Below are 18,870 nucleotides of genomic sequence, written 5' to 3'. Positions count from 1 at the left end.
TGGTTTTCTGAAGCAGATGCCAGTTTTACTCCCAGATCCAAAGGCTATAAAGGCATGTGATCTGCACTTAACTAGTTTCTAGAAAGAGCTGACCTGCACGCTTGCTCCAGAAATAAACTCACTGCCAAATCCACTTTAGAACAAGACCAAGTAGAGGAGTCCCTGGGTGGCTCAGTTGGTTAAGCATCTGCCTTTGGCTAGGGTTGTGATCCCGGAGTCCCAGGATCAAGCCCTGCATTAGGCTCCCTTCTGAGAAGGGAGTCTTCTTTTCCCTCTGCCCTTCAGCCCACTGGTGTTCTCTCTCTCTCTCAAATAAATAAATAAAATCTTAAAAAAAAAAAAAAAAGAACTAGGTTGAGTAGAAATAAATACATTAAATGATTTCAGTTGTTTTTCCCTATCTTGCGGATCCTCCTTACCCACCCCACCCCCAACAGGCTTCACTATTTCCACTTGTTTCACTTGAGTGATACCTTGTTGCTTTTAAGATGTGTCAATCTTAGATGTGTCAGTTTTACTCTTATGGCTCAGATGGTTAAGCGTCTGCCTTCAGCTCAGGTCATGATCCCAGGGTCCTGGGATCCAGTCCCGCATTGGGCTCCCTGCTCCGCGGGAAGCCTGCTTCTCCCTCTGCCTCTCTCTCTCTCTCTCTCTCTCTGTCTCTCATGAATAAATAAAATAAATAAAATCTTTAAAAAAAAAATGGAATCCTTGGCCAAGGTGGCTTACTGAAGTTAGAACCTTTTCCTTGCAGTGATCTAACACGTTCCCCTCCGTGTCTTCGGGTAGCCTTTTTGACAGCAGCTTCCTGAAGTCAAGTTGATATTAGAAACACTGTAGGAGGAGGAGTCTCATTAAACTTGACAGCAGGGAAAAGTTTAAAGAAGCCTTTTTAACCAAGTTTGTCCCCTAGGAACAGAGCTCATAGATTTTAGGGCATGATCTTTTCCTCGTGATGACTCTATTGCCCTATTGTGGAGACAGATCCATCTTTATCCTCACAGTGCGGAGTCCACCCTGCACTACCTCTAGAATTTTCTATCATAAGGGATTAGGATGGCAAACTGGATAGATGTAGGGACCAGGAAATTTGTCTTAAGAGACATGTTTGTAGAGAAAGTGCACTTAGAAAAACAACAGCAAAAACAAAACGAACAACTTAGATTGCATTTGGGGAGGGGGGAGCTAGGGCTTTGGCCCCTCTGCTGAGCAGGCCCCGCTTCTGTAAGGGTGCTTCTCTGAGTGATGCCCCACATCCCATGAGCTATGTCTTCTCTGTTCTATTTACTATGCAGATAACATAGAATACTCTTCTGAAAAAAAAAAGATAGTCTGGTTATAGAGCCAATGCTTGGCCGAGAAGAGGCAAAGGAAAACTGAGACAACAGAAGTGGTAGCAGCTGAAGCCCGCACCCCAACCCAGTCTGCCTGTTGGCGTGTTGCAGCTGCCCCACCTGGGCCATTCGGTCAACCTCTACTCATGCTCTGAGGCTTATATCAAGCAGAGCCTGCGGCCAAGCTTCTTTGACTTCCTTAAGACTAAAATTCTGCATCTTCGGGGCAATCAGTCCCTTCTGCAAACCTCGGCCAGGATGCAGCCTTGTATCACATTGTATGAGAATTGCTTACTTGTTTGAACCGCCTCCCCCCACCCCCATTAAACTAGGCACTCCCCCCGAGGACAGAGCTATTTTATTCAGGTTTTGTATCCCCAGCGCTAAGTATAATGCCTGGCTTGCAGCTCTCTCATACACTTTTCTGGAATGAGAGGATACTTGAATGAAAAAATTTGAATCTGAGAGGACCAACAATCACAATTCAAGAGCGATTATAACCCTTCCTTATTTTTCGGTATTCTCTATTCTCTTTTGTGCCTCTGCTTCTAGTTTCTGCTCCCTGACAGCATTGTTTAAAACCACAGCTATTTTATAACGCCCTCAAGTGTGTGTGTGTGAGGACAGCAGGCAGGACCCGGTGAGAACTGGGCATGAGCGCCCCAGCACCCCACGGCCTCAGCTGGAGCGAGTGTGGCCACTGGAGTGGCCGGGATGGCTCAGCTGGGGTCTGGAGCAGCAGTTCTGGCTGTCAGCTGGGCTCCTCCGGCCTTCTGCAGGTCGTGACTCCTGCGGCCCGAGGGCCCAGGCAGCTTCTTCACTCACACATCAGGGGCCTGGTCTGCCGAGGCCGGAACATCAGGGACTGGTTGGGTATCCCTCAGGGTGTGGTGGTCTCAGAGTAGTCAGACTTCTTATTGGATGCAAATATAAAATCCCAGGGGGTTTCATTTCTCTGGTAAACACGATTTAATATAAAAATGTGGGGGAGGGAGAGGCGTGGTGAGCAACATTCCTTCAATTAAAACAACGCCCCCCCCCCCCCACCCCGCCACCAAGCCAGTTCCTTCACTATTATCAAGTTTGTCCAGATCACCACCTTGCAATGGATCATGTTAAATGTACTGTAACCAAATCTAAGTGTTCTGCACTACCTGGCATCTAAGCAATCCCTGTCCCTCCTTGCTCTCTGAGTGTTTTAGTAGTTAGAAAGAACACAGATCTCTGCAGGTGCTTTCAGAAACAAATTTGCCATTGGTTAGGTGCGTTTTGTGATGTTTCGAATTGTATGTTTGAAAATAGCATTCACATTAAATCAAATTTAGGAGCAATCGGAGAAATCTCCTAAAATCTACATGCTGACAACATCGCATCTTTCTAGTGATTACTTTGGTAGAGCAACTTAGAATCTATGGTTTCAGCAAATGAAGTGTCCAGTGTAAAATGAAACCATCGCATGAAAACATGACTTTAAATGTTACCGTCATTGCTATGTTTAACTAGTAATTTCCCTGCGAACATGCACTGTGAAGTGCTTTACGTGCATAAACTAATATAGCCACCAAAATCTCAGGATGTGGTAATATGAAAGCCCCTCAGGGCAACTCTCCACCTGGCACCATTGACCCATCTGTTCCCATTACATAAGGATTTTTCCTTCCGGGAAGTAGATGGAAGGAGCATGCTGTTTGCTATTGCCTACTTTTGAAGCAAGGTATGCCAAGGTCTATGTGCCCTTCCCCAAAAGTATCAAGGGAGGAGCCTGCCACATCTGCAAACTCTGCTTAGCACTCTTTTGGGTAGAAATCATACTTTGCTGGCAATTTATGTTTCTATAAAAGAATAGGGAGACGCTTGCCCCTCAGAGTCTTCGGTGAGGTAAGATGGCTGATTAGTTTGCAATTGGGATTAGGTGTCTCTAGAGGAGAAAGAAATAAACAGGGTCAGAAAAATACGCCTTTCTCTATGGGTATCCCTACAGGGGCTTGACTAGAAGCCAAAACAATCACAGAGTGAACAATGGCGATTCTGAGGCTCAGGATCCTTTGGATAATTAATTATAATTGAGTAGTAATTAATAATGATTTGAATAATTGCAGGTTCCCTACCTTCAGGCTGTGGGCTGGAAGCAGTAACACATTGAGGCATAATGGAGCCTGAGGCAAAGGGGAAATTGGTAATACTTATCCCATCTTTATTAAAATTGTTGGTATTTTGTTCATTATAGATTTTTAACATAATTTTATTTTTCAAAACATGCTACTTATTTATCTATCTATCTTAATTACTGAGTGTTTGTGCCCCCTTACATGGGACTCCTGTGACAAGTGCCTCACTCACCTCTCCTCAGACCAGGTCTTAAGCCCAGAAACAATGGGAGGGTTACCTGGATACTGCTTGGCCTGCCCTGGGCAGGGAAGAGAGGGCGAGCCAAACCCTTGGACTGGTCTCTGATCCTTGGTGTCTTGAAATTTCCAAAGCACTGAGATGAGAATAATCAAATTCTAGTCAGGGATGAAAGACAGCCCAAGTCTTCTGTGGACCACTATTACCGCATTTTACAGATGAGAAACAGGGACTCAGTGCATGTGACCGACGTGCCTAAGAAGACAAATCTAGAAAGTAGAAAGTGAGGACTTGACTCCGTAGTCTGTGCTCCGAGAGACTGCCCATTCACTGTGTCCCCACAAAAAGGATTAATAATGTATTTTTTCCTCTTAATAGCCAGCTAAAAGTCATGACAAAAAATATCTTCTGTTAATTTTTAATAAGTTTTTTCCTGGTACAAAAGTAATATATATTCTTTGAAGAGAAATAAGAAAATACACATAAGTGAGAGAAATCAAAATAAATCAAAATCTTACACCAAGAACCACCACACTATTAGTGTTTTGTTGCATTTCCAAGTTTTATTTTAATAAAGATAAATTACATGCATACGATTTAAAAATAAAATGATGCTACACACGCAGTTGTTTTTAACATGCTTTCCTAACAGTATCCCGCAAGCATCTTTTTCTGCCGTTGATGTTTTGCAGTGTAATTTGCAATAGCTTCATAATATGCATTCACTGATTCATGAATATTTATTGAGGGCCTGCTACTCTCCAGGAAGCGACTAGGTAGGCACTGGAGATGTATCAGTTAACAAAACAGAATTTGTCTCTCTAGGGTTGACATTTAAATAGAGGAAGACCAGGGACGCCTGGGTGGCTCAGTCATTAAGCATCTGCCTTCGCTCAGGTCATGATCCCAGGGTCCTGGGATCGAGCCCCGCATCGGGCTCCTTGCTCAGCGGGGAGCCTGCTTCTCTCTCTGCCTGCAGCTCCCCCTGCTTGTGATCTCCCTCTCTCTCTCTGACAAATAAATAAAATCTTTAAAAAAAAAATTAAATAGAGGAAGACCTTCGAAAAATAAATGAATAAATGTGTGTCAGTTAGGGACGCCTGGGTGGCTCAGTCGGTTAAGCGTCTGCCTTCGGCTCAGGTCATGATCCCAGGGTCCTGGGATCGAGTCCCACATCGGGCTTCCTGCTCCGTGGGAAGCCTGCTTCTCCCTCTCCCTCTCCTTCTGCTTGTGTTCCCTCTCTCGCTGTGTCTCTCTCTGTCAAATAAATAAATAAAATCTTTTAAAAAAATCTGTCAGCTAATAGGGACACTATTTTGGGTGTTGTCAGGGAGTCTTCTGTGATAGGAAGCTGTTTGGGGCTGAACTGTATCCTCCCCCCATTCATGTGTTGAAGTCCTAAGCCCCACTCCCGCACAACGTGACTGTATTTGGAGATAGTGTCTTTAGAGAGGTAATAAGTTAAAATTAGATCATTAGGGTGAGCCCTAATCCAAATGACTGGTGCCCTTTTAAGAAGAAGAAGTTTGGACACAGACATACAGAGAGGGAAGATCGTGTGAAGACATGGGGAGAAGACATCACCTATAAACCAAGGACAGGGACCCAGAACAGATTTTTCCCACCTGGCCCTCAGAGAAAACCAGTCTTGCCACACCATGTTGGACTTCCAGACTCTAGAACTGTGAGAAAATTCGTTTCTGTTGTTTAAGTCGCCAATCTGGGGGCTTTGTTATGGCAGCCCTAGCAGACTAACAGGGGCAGAGAGCGGTCTGAGCGAGAGAGGATGCAAGTGGGAGAGGAAGCAAGGAGGGAATGGAAGGAGGTGAGGTCAGAGGAGGAAGCAGGTACCACTCGGTCCTAAAGCATCCTGCAGGCCTCAGAAAGGACTTCAGAGTATATTCTGGGAAATAGGAAACCACTGGAGAACCACTGGACCTGACATATTTTCACAACAGTGTAGCTGTATCAGAAAGGTTGTAACGCTCTTATCAATCAGTGAAATGACACAGCAGTGCTTTCCCTTCCTCCTCTCCCTTATCTCTTTTCCCTCTTGCTGGAGCTTACACCCGGGTTCCCAATCCTCAGGCTCCCTCTACCCCAACTCACCAACTGCCATCTGCCAGAGTTCCATCTTACTCTTCTCTCCCCCTCTCTCCCTCCCATTCCCTCATGCCTGCCTTCCCCTACGGAATGGAGAAGTGGAAGTCTTCTCTGAGATCTGCAAGTGAAATATCAGGGAAGGAGATGCTGTCCATTAGTCAGACGGGGGACTGAGGCCATGGCTCCTCTGCCCAGTTTGAAGCCTCATGCCTTCTGTCAGATCAGAGGTAATGACCACAGGGGCAGTAACTAGCTCAGGGCTGGACCGAACTTTGACCTGTGTGCCCCTCTAGGGAAGCTTTTGTTAGTTTCCAGACTCCTCTTATGCTCCTTAGGGGTCCTCTCTCTTGGCAGGAACCCTCATCAGTAGCTTCCCTTAACACTGTGCATATTTTGCTTCCTGCTTAAGGTCAGGACGTGTCCTCCCCCGCCAAGGCCAACTGACGCTATCAACCTATACTTAATCTGCTCTAGGCTGCATTTTGACTGTTACTCACTTCATGAAAATAAGAGATCAAACTGGTTCTCTTTCTCCAGAGTGATAAACACACAGAACTGGGAAAAAAAAAAATGGATGCCATTAGTTAGGGTCCCAGTTTGGCCTAGACTCTTGGGCTGATCTGTTCACTTGACCACAGATGAGATTTGACATTATAAAGACAGGCAGCTGGATATTCGCAAGTGCAAAGGCCCCAGGCTTAAGAAGGGGAACATCAGGAGGGCCACTGGCCTGGGTCCTCACTGTCACAAAGGGCCTCAATGCCTCCAGGTTATACCTATATGTACGGAGAAGCATCGGTGGGTTTGAAGAAGGAAGATGATTTCCTCCCAACTTAACTCTGTGTCTCATTACCGGGCCACATCTGTCGTGAATGAGGAACCAGTATTTTTAATAAATCCTCTAATAGTTCCCTTAATCATCTTGGGAATAGCATAATTGCATTGAACTGAATGTGTGTGGGTGTGCACGTGTGGGTTGAAATTGTTTACTTCTTAGATACTGACATTTAAAATACACCACAAATGCCGTAACCCTGTTTTGGCATTTCTTCTTCTTCTTCTTTTTGTTTTGTGTTGTTTTGGTTTGCTTTAATATGCAAGTGGCCTGTACCTCTCTCGACCTCTGACAGGCTGTACGAAAACCTGAAACCGAGGCGGGGTGACAACGTCTGTTCGTTCAGCACTCGGGCCTCCTCATGTTACTTCTTCACTTAGAAAAATAAAATGTTGTTGCAGAAGATCCAGAGTTGCAAATGTTCTGCCCAGGCCAGCCAGTTTCTGAATTCTTGGATTTTTAGTTTCATTCAGCAGTCAGGGAATTTTCTAGACTAGAAATATCTAAGCAAGACCAAACAAAATCTCATGTGTGAAGCCACATCCTCCAGGTTGAGGGAGAATCCGATATGCCTCTGGAGGAAGTGAGAGCAAGGGAGCTGATTTTCACCCTACACGGTCATCTCAAAATCAGATAGAAGGTGAGTGGAAAGTTAACGCAGGTTTTACTGTGTATCTTACCAGATTCTCATTCCTCTTTTCTTGAGCAAAATAGCGAAGCGCCTAGTGCACTCGGTTAAGAACATTCGTAAAACTATAGTTAATCTCTGTAACTGCCGTGGCTATCCCCGGACACTAACGTGCCTCTGTGCTCAGGAGAGAAATGGCAGCACAAAACGTTTTAGCAACGCTAATACTTCCTAATGATACTGTCGTCTTGAGTTTGAGGGATCATGACACTGTCTGTATGTAGTTTTAAATTCCCCAGTGATGCCAAATATATTTGTGTCAACAGACACTGTTCCAAAATACCGGAGTTCGATTTAGCTAAATACCAGGGGACTGACTCAAATTACTTTGAAGGAAAAAAATATATATCTTTAACTCAGATGGCAAAACATTGAAAACTCAGAAAACCTGTGTTACAAAGAGCTGGAAGGTAGTAAAGTCAGGCATTTCCATAAAGGCTAATAAATTTTGTATCTTCTTTAGTTATATTATTTATTGCAACCCTTTACAATTCCATATGTGAAAATGCTGTTCTTATCAACTCATGATAGCATCTAATTAATTACTCTTTAACACATCATTGTTGTTAGAAATGCAGACATTTGCCTTATGTAATAGAACTATACAATATAGTGAGATACCAGTAATTGTAGTAATAATAATCACCAGCGTCATATGTAACTCTAACCGAGTACTTAATATGAGCTAGAAGCTTTGCTAGTTAAGCACTTTTATGGATTATTTTATATAAACTTCCCAACATCCTCATGAGATAGGTAATTTGTTAATTCTTAGTCTAGTGAATGGCTAAGATTTTTATTGAGAACTTACTGTGTGACAAGCGCTGTACACGTATTAACTCACTCATTCCTCATGACTCTCCACAAAGCAGGTGGTCTCATTGTTCCCATTTTAGGGATGAGGAGACTAAGGTACAGAGTTGAAGCAACCTGCCAAAGGCCATATAGCTGTAAGTGACATCGCCAACACTCAGCTCTGGCTTCAAGCTTAATCTCTTCCTTACTAAACAGCTGCTCAACACGATTTACATTTTCTTTGAGCCTTTTGTGTACCAGGCACTGTGTCAAATGATCTTCAAGTGTTAATTATTCTCCTTGAGGAGCTCATTGTTTTCCCATTTTTCAAATGAGAAAAATAAGGCCCCGGCCATTTGCTCAGGGTTCAAAACCTGGTCTGGCCTGCCTCCCAAGCTCATTCTCTTTCCATTTTGTTGCACAGAAAAAGTTGGTAGGGTTTCTAAAGGTGCATGGTGACTCCAAAGCAAAAGTATACGCCTTGTGGGAGTCCAAGTTAACAGGTCCTGAAGTAGGAGAAACACTCCATAAACATAGCGTGCTGTACATTAGACACACAGGAGGGGAGAACTGGATGACACCCTGTCCACGGGTCACCCTGCACCTTCCAGGGTGTTGGCCCGAGAAACAGAGAGCAAAGAAGGGCACTTAAGGCTGCCATCTTCAGAAACCAGGCCTGGAAGACCTCCAACAGCCGTGTGGCAAGTCTGATTTGTTACGGGCTTGCCCAGGTTGAAGACATAGGGTCTGAATCTATCCTCACCAGTCCCGATTCCACATGGTTTTAAGTCATTCGTGTAGGCCAGGGGTTTGAAAGGTTCAAGTGACAGGCAAGCAGTTGGAAGCACCAGGGAAACCATTCCTGCAGAGTGAAAACCAGCCTGCAGCTTTCCTGTTACTCATTTTGAGTTTCCTCTTCCTTACCATTGAACATTGTTTAAGGACTTATTGAAGTGCTAAGTTGCAGTCATTTCTATTTTCTTAAATTACTTTTTGACATACATTCTTAGGCTCAGCTTTTGACAGCAACCTTTCAAAAATTAGGCCAAGGTGCCAACCTGGGCGTGTGCACTGAGCAAAAGGTATTTCTCCTGAAAGACAGATGTTGCATTTTCCTGGACTGTATACACCATTGCCCCTTTTCTTTGTTTCTTCAGCAATGAGTCTTTTCACACAATCATCCACTGTCATTTCTTTTTTCTGAAATCATCTCAGTTTATTGTAGTTTACATATACATATAGACATTTACATAATCACAAATTGACTCACAATGCTTGAGTCCTCTGCCAGGGCTCACTGTGAATGGTGGCCCCTAGGATTATTCCGTGTGCAAGTGCATAACCATAGGCGCCCCCCCCCCCCCCGCCCCGTTACGGCTCTGTGCTAGAAGAACCAAGCACTGGAGCAAAGAACACAACAACAGAAATTTCCTATCCTTTTCCCCCCCCTGTTTTATCCACAACCCTTTCCCTTATTTCCAGGTTTTAGCATTGTGACTTTTAAATTCTTTCTCTGCTATTGCAGAACCTGAACAGACAAACAAAATAGTATATCTACCTATGTGCATAAGACAGAATCAGTTGTTGGCCTACTTGAAATAGGTTCCATTTATTATTATTGTTTAATTTAGGTTTTCTGGGAGATTATGGCTGTGGAGTAAATCTGGTTCATTTGCTCAAGCGTTAGTGTTGCTTCTCTTATTTGAGATAGGTCCTGAAGAGCTGGGGTTTGTAAACTTGGCCCTGAGAGGTGTATGTTTTGGTTGGATAGACATTTTGGTACACTAACATAGTTTTTGAAAGTTAGCTACAAAAGTTGTCATCAAATCCTAGAATTATAAAAGGAGGAAAGTCTGGGAAGGGGGTCATATAACGCATATTCCTGGTTTAAAGCAGGCATATTCTAAGGATCAAACGGATTAAACCAACACTCACTCACCTTTCCATCTAACCAGTAAACTTGTTTTGCAAAAATTTTAAGTGCCCCACAAAAATTCTTCTAATTAGAGTTTTCTCTTTGCTGGCTTAGATCCTAAAAGCTGAACACAGAAGGTGGCTGAATTTCCTCATGCTTCCTTTTTCCTGCTCTTGCACACACACACGCACACACACACGCACACACACACACACGCACACGCATGAGTGCGTGCCACATTTTCTACAGTGCATATGATGAGTCTGACAATCAAAAGAAAAAGAAACACACAATCAAAGGTGTACAGGGAAAGGTTATTTGGCATATAGCAGGTACTTAATTAATTTTGTTGAAGTGAAATAAAATACATTTGAAAACAAATTGTAAAAGATCAAGCCTTGTCCCTTTTTTTCTTTTTAAAGTAATCACTACACCCAACATGGGACTTGAATTTATAACCCTGAGATCGAGAGTTGTATGCTCTTCCAACTGAGCCAGCCAGGTGCTCCAAATTGTCCCTTGATTTAGAAAACATAGGGGCGCCTGGGTGGCTCAGTCCATTAAGCATCTGCCTTCGGCTCAGGTCATGATCCCAGCGTCTTGGGATCGAGCCCCACACTGGGTTCCTTGCTCCGCGGGGAGCCTGCTTCTCCCTCCCCCTTGCTTATGTTCCGTCTCTCGCTATCTCTTTCAGATAAATAAATAAAATCTTTAAAAACAAAAAACAAAAAACAAAAAAGCCCCATAGACATAGGGGCACCTGGGTGGCTCCGTCAGTTAAGCGTCTGCCTTCGGCTCAGGTCATGATCCCGGAGTCCTGGGATTGAGCCCCACATCGGGCTCCCTGCTCAGCTGGGAGCCTGCTTCTCCCTCTCCCTCTTTCCCTCCCCTCCCTGTGCTCTCTCTCTCAAATAAATAAATAAATACATAAAATCTTAAAAAAATATATAGCCTCAGGACATAGTCAACCCCATAAGCCAAGATCTATGCACAGATATTTATTGCAGAGTTAGAACAATGAAAACACAGAGGCAATGTAAATAGGCAATTATAAGAGAATTATGAAATAAATGGTATATCCATGAGGAAATTTTTTTTAAAGATTTTATTTATTTGAAAGAGAGAGAGAGCAAGGGGGGGGGGCTGCCGGGGAGAGGGGCAGAGGGAGAGGGAGAGAGAGAATCTCAGTCTCCACATTGAGCACAGAGCCCAACACAGGACTTGACTTCATGACCCTGAGATTATGACCTGAGGTGAAACCAAGAGATGGATGCTTAACCGACTGAGCCACCCAGGTGCCCCTATCCATGAGGAAATATTATGCAACCATGTAAACTATACTAATAACCATTTTAGAACATGGAGAAATGCCTATGACATAATGTAGAATTTATAAAATAACGGGAACACAAATTTTATTTCAGTATAAGTTGAGCTCTGTAAGGATATACCAAATAGAAGCAAAACTGGAAGAGAATATGCTAAAATGTTAACAGTGTTTCAGGATAGTGAGACTATTTCTGCTTTGTTTTCACATTTCACAATTTGTCTCAAATAATGAAGATGTATTATATTGATAATTAGAAAAAAGTTAAAAACTAGAAAACATTTCTATGGACAAAATTTATTCATATAGCAGCTCAAAATCAGTGAAAAGTTTTTATATTTATGATATAAGCTAAACCCATTGGGTAGTTTTAAATATAATCCTCTGAGAATCACATAATCGAGTTTCCCTGCCGGTAATCTATTCCCAAGTATAATGATCAAAACATTTCAAGCTTACCTTCAATTTTTTGGTTTCAGTTTAATCCATCACAAATTAGTGACTTTATGGGAATATGTGCGCTGTCGTACTCTAACATCTTTCTTTTACTAAACAACCTCTCATGCCTTCTTTTCCTCCATGCATTTTCTTATTTTACAATCTCTGGATTGTTTTATTGTATCATTCTATTATCTCAAGTTCTTGGGGTGCTCATTCTCCTATTTACTGTCTTTGGACTCTCCCTCTTGTAGGATCCTTTCCTCATTGTAGCCTATAATTTTTCATTGTGAGCATATTGTTAGCAAGGTGTATTGTTTCTTTAGATGGTCCAGGGGCCTTGAGTTATAAAAGTGCCCTCAAAGAGAGGTTTTGCCTGTGCTTCTGCCACGGCTCTCTGGGACTCCATCCCATTCAGGACCTACTTTTATACTAATCTCCGGGCTCGGAAGTCTCATCCCATGTGGACACTATAAATTCAGATCTCAGACCTTTACTTGGGGTTTTCATGTCTCAAAGGAGACTCCTTCTTACACACAAAGTGCCCAGGGCATAAGCTTCCTGTGGGCCCTGGGTACAGTATGGGTAACGTTCTTTTCACAGAGGGGTCAGCCCTCCCTGGGCTCTGCTCTGAAGCAGGGGTCTTGTTCCAGCTCCCTACCTGGTGTGAGCCCTAGGTCACAGGCTTCATCTTCACGAGGACAGTACTGGAATGCCAGCCCACGGCCATTAGGACCAATGTCTGTGTACAGTGGCCCTGGGACTTCTTTGTCCTCACCTCATACACCTGTTGCTCTCGTTTTGAGTTCCATCTCTTGTTCTGGCACCTAGGTGTTTCCTTTCAAAAGCTGTCTATACATTTTTAAGGTTATTGCATTTTATTCAAGAATCCTATGGTTTGGAGTGGGAAGAGTTGCCTCAGCTAAATTTTGAGTCCTCAAGCGGTGTTTGAGAGAAGAGCGCCTCAGACTATATTATTAGCCCACCTGCCGTGGGGCCCTGTGAGGAGAGTCACAAGAGACTAATCATTAACAATAGTCAGAGCATCTCAGTTCTTCCAATTTTTCAACCTTTCAAGTAAATTCAAGGCTCAGGGCACCTGCTGGTTCAGTCGGTGGAGCGTGTGACTCTTGATCGCAGGGTCATGAGTACAAGCCCCACGCTGGGTGGAGAGATTACTTAAAATAAATACATTAATTAAAAAAAATAAATTCAAGGCTCTTTCATATATAATAACATGATCTTCATTTCCTTAAATTCTTCACTGGGTAGAAATGCTCTAAGAATGTCATCCTTTACATGTGTCGAGGCTAAGAAGTTTCTCTGAACTGTATTCCCCACCCTCTTAGCGTCATCGAAAGACACCTTCAACACCAAACCATTATCAAATGAATTCTTAAAAAGTAAACGCCATGCTTCATCACAACAAGCAGGAAACTAAATTTACCTTCTGCATCTTTCCCAAGATTTTTCTTATGATTAATTCCAAAGTGCAGTTTCACCCAGATGAAACATAATCTATAAAGTATGTGGCTGTAGCTGCCCAGTTCCCATAATAGGGAACTGAACTGGGCTTCTTCCCTCGCTGTGAGTCCAGCCCCGAGCTGAGGCAAAGAGCCCGACAGAGGGAAAGTGAAACCTACCGCAGTGGGGCATCCCTCACCTCATGTCTCTGCTCCACGACAGTGGTCACGCTTGCTCCTGAGGTCGCAGGCATTTGCTCCCACGTCCTCCTTATTGGTGGAGGAAAACTTAAGGCGGGGTTGGGGGGAACACTGGGGACAGACAAGCACAACCCAGGGATAATTGATCAATAGATTCTGATTTTTATCTACATCAATAAAATGAGTTTTACTCAAATATGTGACACCTGAACAGAGAGTAATGATTAAATAAAAAACAAAATTTGTTTCCCCCTCGGTAGAACATCACCAAGATTTTTGTAAGCTCTTTTTGTCACCCGTCACCTCATTGGTGGCTCGTTACTACGCATTTCACAGCAGAAGCTGCTCAGTGCTGAAGGCCCCCAGGTGTCCCCTGGGCAAACCTGGGGCATCCAAGTTAGCGCCCACCTGAAGCTTTCCCCTGCTGCGAGTTTTCCCTTTGCAACCATGATCTCCATTCAGCGCTTCTCTCCAAACTTTCTCTTAGCTCAGGTGGTGGGTCTAACCCTCTCCTGATCGCTCCATGTCCCGGCTCCACCACTGCTAGAGTTCCCACACGTATCACTGCCCTACCACCGTAAATCTTCCCCCTGTTGTTCCTGAAATGAGCCCACATGGGTTTTCACACGAGCCAACTGCACATTTGTCACTTCGGCCTCTGTGGACCATTGGCCACGACGTTCTGAGTCATAACGGATGAACCAGTGTGATTCACGCAGGAATGGTAGAAATGACTGGGACAAATCTTCGGAAAGACAAACATTACTTGGTACCTCGCTTGTGATGGAAAACTATTCCGACATAGAAAAGGCATCTGAATTTATGAGGTTGGCGTGGCTGCAGTGTAACTACTAAGAGATGGGGATTTTCTCACAGTGTGGAAACAGCTTTATTGCATGCGAGCCCTTGTCATTTATTGCTTCTTACGGCTATAAACACTGCAAAGAGCATATTATGCCCTGACGGGCTAACTTGGATTTGTGATTTATTGGATCAGAAATGGGTGCTCTAACCATCGCCTTTTAATTTATGGCTGTAGTTGGCTGGACCGTAAATTAAAAAACATACCTAGAGAGCACGTAGGAAATGGAGCTGCTTCCCTAAATTAGAGTTTCTAATTTGCTTATTATTTCAGCCCCAAACACTGCTTGAGTTTTGATTTTGGCCCTATAACTTTGTAAAAGTTATATGGATGAGTCAAAAGGGCTAAGTAGGTAATTAAAAGGCCGTGAAGGCTCTTCACATGGCTTCAGCCTGAGGAGAAGGACCTGTCCAGGGTCACACTTCCGTGGGTGAAGAGCAGGAAACAGCAGGGAGTGGAAAGGGAAGGGGCCGTGAGCAACAAGTCTCTGGTACAAAGAGGAACAGAGCTTTGCTGGCGACAGAAGGTAGGCAGAGGCGCCTGGGTGGCTCAGTCGTTAAGCGTCTGCCTTCAGCTCAGGTCATGATCCCAGGGTCCTGGGATCGAGCCCCACATCAGGCTCCCTGCTCTGCGGGAGGCCTGCTTCTCCCTCTCCCACTCCCCCTGCCTGTGTTCTCTCTCTCGCTGTCTCTCTCTGTCAAATAAATAAATAAAATCTAAAAAAAAAAAAAAAAAAAGAAGGTAGGCAGAGAGGAGAGAGGCCAGGCCTCCAGCTTTGCCCCGTGCCCGGACACAGAAACGGTGGTGCAGCATTGGCCCCAAGAGCACATGAGAAAGGCCTATCTGCAAGGTCGTGGTGTTGAGGCGTGGCTGGTGTGTAATGTTGTTGGGGATGGTCTGGGGTCATCTGAGGATCCCAGAGGAGAGCAACTGAACTTGGCAGGAAAGTCACTCTGAGCGGGATTATTGATTTCTTTGCAATAGTTAGCGGATATATGGGATCTGGTTTTACATCTACCCCCACCCCCCGCCCTTCTTTTTTCATTTCAATCAAAGGATTGGTTGAAGCTGAGACAATGACTTATGGGAATAGGTGGGAAATTCTGAGTTGGTGCTCATGGGTCCTTATTCAGAAAACTCATAACAATCCCGAGTAGACACAAGGTCGAAACATGAGAGGCGGTAACAAGGACAGAAGCTGAAAAACGGGGAGGAGGTCAGAAGAGAAGGCACTGAAGGGCCTTCAAATGCTATTTCTCCCAGCATCTGAACTTTTTAAAATCTCACTATCCTCAGGTAATCCTCAAAAAACATAATTTGTTTTCTACTTAATGGCTGACAAAGGGTTATCAATTCCCCATATAGGCCATGTGATAGTTAATTTTATGTGTCAACATGACTGGGCTAAAGGATGCCCAGGTAGCTGGTAAAGCATTATTTCTGGGTGTTGCCCACAAGGGCATCTCAGGAGGGGATCAGTATCTGATTCAGTAGACCGGGCAAAGGAGATCCACCCTCACCGGTGTGGGTGGGCAGCATCCAATCCGTTGAGGGACTGAATGGAACAGAAAAGGTGAAGGAAAGACAAATTCTTGGCCTTCTCTTTTCGAGCTGGGATGTCCACCTGCCCTTGGACATCAGAGCTCTTGGTTCTCAGGCCTTTGGACTCCAGGACTTACACTAGGCCCACCCCTACCCACCACACACAGTTCACAGGCCTTCAGACAGACTGAATTATACCACTGGTTTTCCTGGTTCTCTGGCCTGCAGAGGGCAGATCGTGGGACTTCTCAACCTCCACAGCCACGTGAGCCAATTCCTATAACTCCTAAAATTCCTACAATGTATATACTATGATATACACACATACAATGTATATATATTATGATATATATACACACACATCATATCCTATTGGTTCTGTTTCTCTGGAGAACCATAATAAGGGCCATTTCTTCACACTAAAATCTTCCACTACAGGGAGAATGTAAACCACACTTAAAAGAATAATCAGTCTTCTTCTTCTATTTCTTTTCCTTCCTTTCTCTTCTCTTCCTAAAGAATTCCGTCTTAAAGCCATGAAGTTGAGCAAAACAAGGTATGTGTCTGTGATGGTAGGAGTTCGAGTGGGGAGCTGCAATGGTCCAGGGTGGGGTCCTAGAGTCTGAGCAGAGAGCACGGGGACCCCACCAGAGGGGCAGCCTGGCGCAAATGTCAGAGCCACAGTGGAGAGTCGAGCCTGTCCCAAGGAGAGGTGGGTGGTACAGTGGGAGTGAAGATCTGAGCCTGAGTAGGGTGAGGAGGTAGGGTTACCAGATTTAGGGAAAAAAAAAAAAAAGCTAACAAAGCAAAACATGACACCCAGTTAAGTTCGACCTGACTTTCGGATAAACAATGAATATTTTTTTTTTTTTAGTATAAATGTGTCTCAAATCCTGCATGAATTATTTGTAGTTTATCTGAAATTCAAATTTAACTGGACATCCTACATTTTATCTGGCAACATTGTAAGGAGGACATCAACACAGAGGGTGGCCTGGAGTGGGGTGTGTTAGCTCACGTGGGGGTGAGGGGGGCATCCATGAGGAAGGTGCAAAGTGGCCCAAAATGGGAGGCTCAGAGCTGGAGCCAAGAAAGGAGGGCCTTGGCATGGGAGATGGGGCGGCAGAGGGGCTGTGAGGTTCCTAGGGCTGCTGTAACAAATGACCACAAATCTGGTAGCTTAAAAGGAGAGAAATCTATTCTCTCACAGATCCAAAGGGCAGAAGTCCGAAAACAAGATGTCTGCAGGACACTGGCACTTCAAAAACTCTAGGGGAGAACCTTTCCTTGCCTCTTCCAGCTTCAGGTGGCTATCGGCATCTCTTGGCTTGCGGCTGCAGAACTCCAATCTCTGCCTCTGTCTCTAGGTGGCCTTCCCCTCTTCTCCCTGTGTGTCTCTCCCACCTCTGGCCTGATACGTCTGTGTCTTTTATAAAGACAGTGGTCATTGGATTTAGGGCTTACTCATAATCCAAGATGATCTCATCTACAGAGCCCCTTTTTCCAGATAAAGTCACATTCACAGTTTCCAGGGCTTAGGATGTGGACAAATCTTTTTGGGGGGGGGGTCCACCATTCAACCCAGGACAGTAACATATAGGGAACTGATCAAATAAGCAAATATTTTAAAGATCATGCAAGCCTGGTTTTTCCTACAGGAGAACAGTATGAAAAGACATTGAATTGGAATTAGGTGGATCAGTGTTAACTGATGGTTTTATAGGTAAGGAAAGAAATAATTCTAGATGTAAATGTCTGCCTGTGTATGTGTTTGTGTGTTTATGCTGTGTATTGGCCAGTGACATGTCAATAGCAAAGAGTACATCCAGTGCCCAGATCATGGCTTTTAAATACCATTTCCCACTAAAGGGAATCAGATTTCCTTGGAGAAATAGTTGATTCCAGGGTTGGTACAAGGGAAGTACAAAGAAAGCCTATGATATTTTGCTATACCAGAAAACAAAAAGGTACTCAAAGAATAAAGGGAATATGCCAAAGGACATGAAAGTCAGCTGAACAGGGTCCCCAACTGCCAAATCAAGGACAATTTGAGCATTAACATAAATGATGATATCAGTGGATTATAATCCAATGAATACAAGAATCTACAAGTCCACACCAATGTGCAAGAATGAATAAATAAATGGAAAGTTTAATAAGAAATGGGATCTTTTCATACTTTTAAAGGACAATCCCACAAAATATTTACCAGTTACAAAGGGGAAAAGAGTAAATTTACAATGAAGAAGCCTGGCAGACACTACTTAATCAAATGATCCAAGTGAATGTCAGCAGTAACAAGACAAAGTTAAATCATGCACCAGCTGGGAGGATGCAAAGAGAACTCAGCATCAGTCCTGGGTCCTTCTTGCCAAAAATCCAGGATAAACTTGAGTTTAATCATGAGGCGACATTAATCAAACCCAAATTCAGGGTCATTCTACAAAATAATGGGCTGTATTTTTCTAGAGTATCAAGTCCAGGAGATCAAGAAAAGACTGAACCTATGTTCCAGTGTGTAGCCATTAAAAGGATATAGTAACCCAAGGTAACACCTGATTCTGAATTTGATGCTTCTGCTATGATGGAAGCACTGGGAGAGGGGGGCGGAGTTGAATGAGCACTAAGTGTTATTAAGTGGTAGTGGTGTAGAAGTGTTAATTTCTGGATTTGGGTTGTTATTTTACGGTCACGTAGGAGAGTGTTCTTAGGAAAATACGCACAGAAATACCTAAGGGTGATGTAGTATCAGGTTGATAACTTACTCTCAAATGATTAGGGAAAATAAAATTCTTTGAACTGTACTTCCAACTTTCCTGTAATTGTTAGTTTAAATCTGTTATTATTGCAAAATTTCAAAAATGAAAAAGTACAGCTGGACAGGCCAAGAATTACGTTCATATATGCCCACCACAGCATTATTTATAATACCAGAAAACGAAAAACAATGAAAAGGTGTAACAATCTATACCGGATGATCTCAACTGTGTTTAAAAAATAGAAAAAAAGAGGGGCGCCTGG

This window comes from Halichoerus grypus, chromosome 4, assembly GCF_964656455.1.
Source record: "Halichoerus grypus chromosome 4, mHalGry1.hap1.1, whole genome shotgun sequence".
Classification (NCBI taxonomy): domain Eukaryota; kingdom Metazoa; phylum Chordata; class Mammalia; order Carnivora; family Phocidae; genus Halichoerus; species Halichoerus grypus.
Note: the sequence above shows the minus strand (reverse complement) of the source record.